Here is a 10,221-nt window from a genome sequence, read left to right on the forward strand (position 1 = left end):
TTCAAATCGCCCCCAAAAGTGAATTTTTGGAGGCGATTTACAACCAACCTTGAAAGATGACTTTTGAGGGATATTGCAATCACCCCTAAAAGTCACTTTTTGGGGCTGGTTCATATCTCTTAAAAGGCCTTTTTGTTTGTCCCCACAACGCCCTTAGGCTAGCCCACCTGAAGGACCCTCACACCTAATTGACCCAACTTTTGGGGCTTGAACTTGACGACGCCAAGGAGAATTGAACCAACGCCTCATAATAGAGGGCCAAAGACTTGGCAGGGGGGCTTCAACCAACCATTTGGGTTACCCATCAACACTATCTGTTCAAATACCTTCCCTAAAAGGCTTGACATTTAGAGGTGATGCTTTGAAGGGGGGGGGGGGTCTAAAAAATTGCACCCAAAAGTCACTTTTCAAGTTTGGAACCCCCTTTGAAAAGTGACACATTTGGGGGAAATTCATCTCTCTTAAAAAATTGCCCCTAAAAGGCTTGACTTTTAGAGGTGATGCATTAGGGGCCGTCGGGGGGGGGGGGGGTTGAGTGAGGGTTTAAAAAACTGCAACTAATGTTAAACCACTTCTAATTCCCACTTTTGGAGGCAGCATACGGCCCCCCCAAAAGTATTTTTTGTAGTACTGGTAGTTATCATTTTTGTCTCCAGAAATCATTCTTTTTTAATGATTAACTATGCTTTGCTTTTTTCTAGGATCTCCTCTCAGGAACATGTTTCAACCAATTCTCAAGTTCGTTCTTCAAATTACTTTTTAATTATTTTTGGGATTTATACTTCTCTAATCTTTTGTAAGAAAAGGACTTTCATTTTATATTTGCAAGGTGATTCCTTGAGTTAGAGGAAAGGATTATCCTTCCCTCACTAGTAAAGGGATTTCCCTCTAGAAAAGGGAAATGATTTCCTTTACTGAGAGAGCTACAAAATTTCCCTTATCAACGCTGATTGCATTACCAGCATATGCATCGTCAACATAAATAACACATAAATGATCATAACTTGAAGAGTTTCTTTGAATTCACTTACCTCAAGTTTCTATGAAGAGGAAATATCAAGGCAAGTGAGGGAACCCAACCTTAAGTTCTCTTAAGAAAAAATAATCCCGTAATTGACAAGCCAATCTAAAAAGTATTCCTGCCAAAATAATAAAGGCCTCTATCTTTTCTTGATTAACCATGATGCCTGTTGATGTAGTGACGATATCAAGACATTGTGTTATTCCCTCCACTAAACGACTGAATGAGCTTTGTAGTGAGAACAAGGCCATCTATAAAATTCACATTAAGCAATTTCTCCCCATAAAGGAGGGGAATGCCTCAAAACGTTTGTTGTAAATAAGAATCTTAAAGGAGAAATAATAATGCATCACTACAATACCACATAAATATGGGGCAAATGGTTTGGATCGTTCATGCCATTACATGTGGGGTTTGGTTTAGGGTTTTTACTAGTTCTGTATGTTGATTCAACCCCTTTTATGGTATATAGTTTGGAACATCATTTGCAATGTCAACCAAATTCGAGTGCCAGAGTAACTGGGTAAAGGGGTTCAGCTTTTATATGAAAAGGCCATGGATCCTGGCCGGTCTTCACAGTGGGGTTATTCAGTTATGGCTGTTATCACCTAGATTGACCTCAGGCTGAAGGGAGGCAATTCCAGGGTAACCACAAACCAAGCTTAGCCTAGTAGCTAGCCCTGCTAGGCCGGGAGAGGGCTCTCTCCGTAAGGATCTCAGTCAAGATGACTGGATTAGGTAAAGGATTTTAGGCTAGGTATAGTAGCACGAAAGGTTTTGATTGAATTTGTTGGTGTTTTGCTGGATCAAATGGAGTTGGGCAGTTTAGGTCTGGGAAATTAGGTCAAGAATGCAGGGTGTTCTATGGGGCAAGGTAGGCATAGGCTTTAGCACTTTAGGCTTAATGGTGTGAGGTGTTTAAGATTGATGAGGAGCTGAGGAGGGAATGTGACAATCATGGATCCTTCTTAAACAGTAGAAAACATGAATTATTGAATGATTTCCCAAGGCAGAGCATTGTTACAATGGATTCTACCCATCAAACTTGATAACATTCAATAAGAAGCAATGAAATGAATGATGGCATACATAAAACATGTAAACAAATGATTACAAAAGAAGAAACTATGCTAAAACTCCATACCACAGGGATCCCATAAAAATAGCTGCAAATCTTATTAATCTCCTTGTCAAACTGCTTACAATGATGTACAATCAAGCTCTGAGCATCCAAGTGAGTCCAACCCACACAATGACTGAGAAAATACATGATATAGACCCCCAAACAACTAATCCTAGCCTCAGGGGTCGAATTCCATGAGAGGAGGAGTCAGTTGCACAAAAAGTTGAGCAGACAGCTGAAGACTAGGATGCTGAAACTGAAACATTCCTACTATGAAGCAAACTGATTCATTCATCTCATTTAAGCTTTTCATCTAATGTATCTACCCTAGGTAACATAAATACACTTTAATTACATCATGATTTTACATTACATTAGTGAAAAGATTAAAATCCCATAGGTGAAAAGCGAAAAACCAAAGAAACAGTGAAAAATTGGGCTGCCTGTCAAGTGCGCAGTGCCTCTCTTGGACAAACGCGCAACGCCGACTTCAAATCAACTTTTGAGTGCCTTCCCGATGTCCAAATTGGGCGTGGGATAGGTCGTTGGAAAGCTTGTCGAGTCTACTTTCCAGAAAATTTTTAATTTTTCAATTTGGAGCTCATTTTCCCTGTCAAAATCCCAATCTCCCAAGACTCGACAAGTGCAACGACCTATGCCACGCCCAATCAACTTTTGGAGGTCTTCCTCAACTCCAAATTGAGCTCATGATAGCTCAATGGAAATATCTCTGTGTCTAATTATTATTTGACTCATCAAGCAAGTCATTTGGTCAATCTAGCTAGGAGCAATCTTGATTTTCCCAAAGTCACTCCAGAAATGCAACAACTCTCCCGAAGCAAATGATGTTTTGGACATTTCTCCCAAACCATGAGACCTGTGTAAAAACTGAATGAGGTTTTTTTTCTCAAGTCTATTATGGGAGAAAACCTCTCTCACTTTTTTCAAATTCATTTTTTCTTGCTCAGAAACATCATTTGAATACAACCTATCCCGATGTGTGGAACAGGGCATTTGTAGAAATGAAGGGAAATGAAGGGGTTGAGGGGCTTCTAATTTCTTGAGAAAATTTTGGGAAGTGGGGAGGGATGTTAGGAAGCAGGGGAAAGTAGAATTTCAAAGATTAAGTGAGGGGAAGGGATCTAACAGGGCAAAACACAGGTCTAACCTAGAAAAGTGTTAAATTGTAGCAATAGGCTAGGGTTTGTGGGAAAATGATGAATTTGAGGGATATAAGTGATGGGAAGTGTTTAAGAAGGTATATTAAGGATAGGGGAAGGTGTATTAACATCAGGATACAAGTTTTTTTGATGATTTGACCATCCAAAAAAAATTACCTTCAAAACCCTAGGAGAGGGAAATGAGCCTTAAGCACAACTGAAGCACAAACAAGGTGTAAAATGACCCATTAGAACCTGAAATAATGATGACAACTCTTTGAATGATGGCACACTTGGCCGAATGATGACATGGACCAGTACTTGGAAAACTTTGGAAGGAGTGAAAACAATCCTAGACCTAATACCTAGTGACTAAATTTTACTTGAAGACTCACTGAAATGACAAAAATTTGATTTCGACACCCCAAGACCACTTTATAAGAGCATATTTGATCACTGGTGGAAGACTGCAAACACTGACACTAACAATGGCATTATCAGGTGGGAACATTGATAGATTTGATGAGCATGATGGGTCGGTTAGAGGAGTACATTTTCACAAGGCTCAGCCGTGTTTGTGTCTATAGGTAAGCCAACTGGCTTGGATATTTATTGCATGTTTTGTGGTCCATGTGAACCTCTTTTTTTATGTATTTCAGAGATTGAGAAGCGCTTTGAAACTGATCACCAAGGTTCATTTTTCAGTAGTTCCATGAATTGGACAATTGATATGTGTTTCAATGGATACATTTTTATATCCTGGAATGGTGGGTGTCTAACACCTTGGTGACATGGAGAGGGTCTTGAACACATTGGCGTTGTGTGAGTCCCTCATGTATTTTGAAAAAAATTTCATGGATCAACTAGGAGATTACCTTTACTTGCTATGTATTGTAAAATGTCTGGAAATTACACATGTCTAGTGGCAAGTTTTGTAGTGGTGTCAATTGGGTCTAGCTTGGGTGGCTGGGAAGAGAATGTTATCTTTCCCTGTTTGTGAGTCAATTGTTGTTTGGAGCTCTTCTTCATGAGCTATTAGGAATAGAGTCAATTTTTGTTTGGAGCTATGAGAATATCTCAGTCTTGCTACTGGATGGAGGGTGGGGTGAGAAATTACACGCAAGGAAAAAGGTCGCAAGGTAATCAAACTCTGATACCTAGTTTAAAACCTTCTGAATGGGCGGAGATTGGGCCAGATGATAAGTCCTTGGTGATTTTGGCAGACTTAGAAATGCCTCTCATAGTGCAACCACTTAGCCAAAGGAGAGCTGCAAGAAAAAATCCCACCCTCTCCCATCCAAGGAACAAAGTTATTTTAGAATTGGTAGGTTTAGCGAAGCTTCCCAGCCATGTAGCTTCTTATGTAGACATTGTATGTGTATATTTATGACATCTAAAGAGTAGTGCCTTCGATTGTAAATGATATTAACTGCAAGTCATCTGACATAACAGTCAAAAATACAATTATGAAAAGTTGTTATAACTCCAATTTACTTGTTAATGTTACAGGGAATGTCTTTAAGATCAATATATGGAACTACAATATGCACCGCTGCCTATATCCAGAGAGTTAAGTTCCACAATGAGTATCCTTAGATTGTCAGTGCCAATGACGAATAAACAATAATGATATGGAACTGGTAATCTTGAACTTGTATCTGACCTTACTGGCAACATTTTTTTGTGTAATGTGTGTTTCTTTTCATCATAAGGAAGATTTGGTCATTTGAAGCCCCTTGGATCAGACTGATTGTGTATGGGATATTTGTGCTCCGAGGAGGAAAACCGTCTGCTAATGATATTAAGGTTAACACAAATGAACACAGATATTTTTGGAGAGGGTGATGCTATTGTCAAATATGTTTTGGAATGTCATGACCGTGGAGTGAACTGGGCTGCTGCTTTTCATCCCAGCTTGCCATTGATTGTGTCAGGAGCAGATGGTCACCAAGCAGATTGAATGGCATGCAGATTCAATTGCTTGGTGAAGCTATATCTATTTCATTAGAGATGTATTAACTTTTTTTTTTTTTTCTTTCTTCTTCTTCTTCTTTTTTTTTTATTGGTTTAATATATCTTTTGTTTCTTTTCTGTTTGCCTGTTACTCCGCTTTCTTGAGTAGCATCTCAGTTTGCATGTAATTCATTTTTGAAAAGTTAGTTTGTTTTGTTCTCGAATACCAAGGCCTGGCAAGCTGGATAATTTAAGAGGGCATGTGAAAAGTTTGTAGATAATTCATTTGTGAAAAGTTAGTTTTGTTCTCAGAGATCAAGGCCTGGGAAGTTGAATACTTTAGGAGGGCACGTGAAAAATTTGTAGATAATTCACTTGTGAAAAGTTAGTATGTTTTTTATTCTCAGGTACCAAGCTTGGGAAGTTGGATATTTTAACTTTTAAGAGGGCATGTGAACTATATGTCTCATGTGATGTTCCATCCACGCCACGACATTTTTGTTAACATTTAGAAGATAAAAGTATCTGAGTTTGAGATGTATCCAAGTATTGTAGAGGTGTCCAAACATTTCGTAGAGACCATGATTGCTTCTGGATCCTTGTAGCACATCTTGATATGAATCTTCTTGCTGCTGGGCATGACCGTGGGATGATTGTTTTCAAGTTAGAAAGAGAAAGATCTGCTTTTGTTGTTTATGAGGGCACCCTATACTGCAACAATGAACATTTTTTGTTTGCTCATCAATTTGCAACTCAAAAATACTCTCAACTTATACAGATAAGAAGGGCTGGATCCATGAATTGGATCAAGGATGATGATCATTGTTGTTTAGCCCCATGGAGAATGTTGTCCTAATACGTTTGGATGTTGATGGTGGGTGATATGAACTTATTCCTGGGCCAGAGGATAGTGTTGGGACTTGGGAGAAGTGACGCAATGCAAGAAGAAAAGACAGCGACTTGGAGGACCTGCTGCCTTTTTTGCTTGCAATCAATCGGTAGTCACTGACATGAGTCATAACCAAGTGATAAAAATCGCAGAAATAAGGTGATCAAGAAGTCTAGTTGTCCAGTAACTGTGGATACAATTTTCTGTGCAGGAACATAAAACCTTCTTCTTGGGCCAGAAGATAGTGTTGGGACAGAAGAGTGACACAATGCAGGAAGAAAAGACAGCAACCTTGGTTTGCAACAGAGGATTGTACCTGGGGACCTCCATATTCCATTTGTTAAATACATTTAGTCAGATGACATGGAAAATGTAGCCTTGCTGAGCAAGCATGCAATCATCATTGGAAGCAAGGAGCTTGTACATTGTTCTCTGCATAAGATTATTTGTGTTAAAACTTAAGAGTGGTGCTCGGGGTGACAATTGTGCTTTGTTGTCTTCCAAACAGAAACGGTGGCCTTATTGGAACACTTGATGTTCAAGTATGTATAATGAAGGTGTCTGAGAATTCTGTCAGTCGCATGAATGAGTTGGAAATAACTGTGTCATACAGATTGATGCATGAGTATATATTCAAGCTGGCACTGATAAAAAGGAAGTATGACAATGTTATGAGCATGATTAGGAACTGATTTGTGGATAGGCAGTGATTGCTTAGCTGCATCTGAAGGGCTTCCCAGAGGCGGCACTTCACTTTTTCAAAGATGAGAAGGCATGATCTAACTTAGCAGTGTAGGGTGAAACTATTCAAATTGATGTTGCTTCTGCAAAATAGAGAGATGTTAAGGTCGCTGGTATACACTGGGAACTGAGGCCCTTTGGTAAGGAAATGCTGCCATTGTTGAATATGCTTACCAAAGATTAAAGAATTTTGAAAGGCTTTCATTTTGTATCTTGTCATGGACAATGTTGATAAGTTTTTGAAGATGTTGGGGATTGCATAAATATAAATTGATGTTATGGGTCAGTTTCACAATGCCCATATGTGAGTGCAACAGTTCATGGGCTTACAGAGATTGTTGATATGCTTGTACTTAATTGTTAGGTGGCAATCTGCCCACTCTGCCATCTGGAAAGAAATCATCACTTATTGTGCCTCCATCAATTTGTCACAATCGTGAATGGCTGTTATTGAGGGTTACCAAAGGCCTTTTTGAGGGTGGGTCGCGTAATGCAGGGGTTGCAGTCCATGAAGAAGAGGATGAAGGAGCTGCAGCCAATAGGGGTTAAGACCTTGACACTTCTGGTGGGTTGGATAATGCAGGGGGTGCAGTCCATGAAGAAGAGAATGAAGGAGCTGCAGCCAACAGGGGTTAAGACCTTGACACTTTTGGAGTTGAAAAACAAAATGGCGAGGTTGTAGTGGTCGATGATAGAGAAGTGAGAGGAGACAATGACGATGAGGTAGGATGGGATGTAGAAGCTTTGAACCTCCCTACAGATGTCTAAGCTGCAAATGTTGCAGGTACAACTCATAATGTCATTAGTTACGCCATCACCACGTATGCCAGTAATTCAAATATGGATACAGAAAATCTTTTCTTGCAGGTGAGGATGCAGCTGCTAGTAACATTAATATGGCGATGCAGCTCTCAAGTCAACAACTTGGTATTAAGAATTTCACTCCATTAAAAGTTAAAACCTTTGTTTTTGGATCTTTACATGGGCAGCCATACATACCTCCCTACATTTGTTTCTGCACTGTGGTCTTCTTAGCAATAGAGGGAGGCTAGAGTGAGATTGCTAGCTCAAATGTTAGAGGTCCATGAGCTTTGGAATTTAAGCTTTTTCTATTAGATGAGAAACTTAGACTAGCTTACAAAGCCACAACAGATGGGAAGTTAGCTTACAAAGCCACAGCAGATGGGAAGTTTAGTGAAGCATTAAGGTTATTTCTTACAATCTTGCACGCAATTCCAGTTATTGATGTAGATTTCTTTTAGGAGGTTGAGAAGGTGAAGAAATTGATTGGAATTGCTAAAGAATGTGTTCTGGGTCTTCAAATGGGGGTCAAGAGGAAGTTAAGGATCATACTGTCGAACAACAAGAGCTTGCAGCCTATTCTACTCATTGTAACATTCAAAAAGTCCATTTGAGGTTGGCTTTGCTAAACACCATAGGTGTTTGCTAGGGAAATTCAAGTTTTCCAAAACATAAAAGCTTGGTTTTTCAGTACATTTAGCTACAACAACAAGGTCTTCACCATATCATCATTCCAGTTGGAAATAAAACACCAGTGATAATTTCTTTTCTATTCACTAGGGATAATGGCCCTTTACAATCCCTGCACAAAATGCCAAATACGAGACAATACTTACAGCTGTTAGCTCTGTATAAACTATAAACTGAAGTCCCAACATGCAATAGCTGTTGTTCCTTTAGCAGCTCCAACAACCAACTCCTTGGACACTTTGGACTGCTCCTAGTGACTTGGCAGCCCTCCTGGCATGCCCTCTGTACACTCAATCAGCAATCTACCCATCTTGCAGTTCTTCAGCTACATCCTGTAGGCCATGGTCTGCTTCCTCAGTCCTCCTGTAGCAGACTTCAAAGCCTTGGCCTACTCCTTTAGTCCTCAGCCGCCTTGCTGTAGCAAGTTCATGCTGTCGCCCCCCATGCACAGAACTCTACAGGGCCACTAACTTGGCTTGATAACTGCTGGCAAATGAGCTCGCTGCAAACCATGCAACAAAGGCCCAGCAAGTTCTGCAGGCATGTGGGAGGTAATTGCAGGATGTTAAAAACACTGAATTATGACTTTAGAAATCCTTTTGTTTTTTTTGGAGCAACTTTTACACCTCTATTCCGTGGTCAGAAGTATGTGTCCTGTCCACATTGTACACCACACTTTATTCCAATCATAAAGGGAAATCTATGTGCTATATGTGAGCTTGCGGTTGTGTTCTGGGTCTTTAGATGCAGTTCAAGAGAAAGGAAGTTAAGGATGATACTGTTCAACAGAAAGAGCTTGCAGTTTATTTTAGTCATAGCAACCTTCAAAAATTCCATTTGAGGTTGGCTTTGCTGAATACCATGGGTGTTTGTTATAAGGGATGGAGCTTTAGTACAACAGCTAACTTTGCTTGATGACTATTGGAAAGTGAACCCCTGCAACCATTCAACAAAGGTACAACAAGTTCTGCAGGCATGCAAAAGGCAACTGTAGGATGCCAAAAAATTGAATTATGATTTTGACTTCAGAAATCCTTTTGTTGGTGGTGTAGCAACTTTTACACCTATATACCATGGTCAATCAGAAGGATGTGTCCTATCCATATTGTACAACATGCTTTGTTCCAGTCATACAAGGAAATATCTGCCCTATATGTGAGCTTTCCATTGTGGGTTCCGATGTTTCTGGGTGCTAAATGTGCATCTTTATTTCAAGAAATTTCATTACCCATGCATATTTCCATATCAATATTGCACTCTCTACCTTTGAGAGCCACGTTGAGAGATATGGCAGGACAATCACTAACAAGTCTTGGACAGACTTGAGGGTCTTCTTAAGAGACTGGAGGAGGTTGTTTATTGATCACTGAAGTGATAGTAGAAGTAAAACTTTCCATGTTTTTTCATTGTTTACAATTTGAAATTTCAGTCTGTGTTTTTGCTTCCCTTTCTCAGTCTCAGACGATGAAAAGTGCCAGTAATTTAGCTTTAGGTCTCGAGAATTTTTTATAGAACCCCCTGGGTGTTTATCCTATCTTTATCATGCAAGTGTTCTAGTGGTTTTCCTGAGTAGAAACAGGCACTAGGGTCTTATTATTCAACACCAGAAATCAATGCAATTGTTTGAATGCTTTTTCATATGTAGGTCCTGTTAGAACCAGAACTGGTCAAATCGCCCCGTTGGACTGGGCATGGTATTGAACCAACCTGCTAACTAGACTGGTACCTAACCAGTACAGACTGGCCCTAATTGGCTGGACAAGAGACTTAAATTTCTATGAATTTTCTGAATGAATTTTTTTGTACATGCACAACAAAGTTGGTTTATTCTTTTGATGATGAC

The 10,221-nt window shown here is 39.7% G+C and overlaps 1 pseudogene; it reads left to right on the top strand.

The window, feature by feature from the left end:
* Positions 1–7,552: 7,552 nt before the first annotated feature.
* LOC149211046 (coatomer subunit alpha-1-like) lies at positions 7,553–9,727 on the top strand (annotated as a pseudogene).
* Positions 9,728–10,221: the final 494 nt, after the last annotated feature.

This window comes from Pinus tabuliformis, chromosome 1_2, assembly GCF_031772625.1.
Source record: "Pinus tabuliformis cultivar Carrire ecotype Pingquan chromosome 1_2, CPIR1, whole genome shotgun sequence".
NCBI lineage: Eukaryota > Viridiplantae > Streptophyta > Pinopsida > Pinales > Pinaceae > Pinus > Pinus tabuliformis.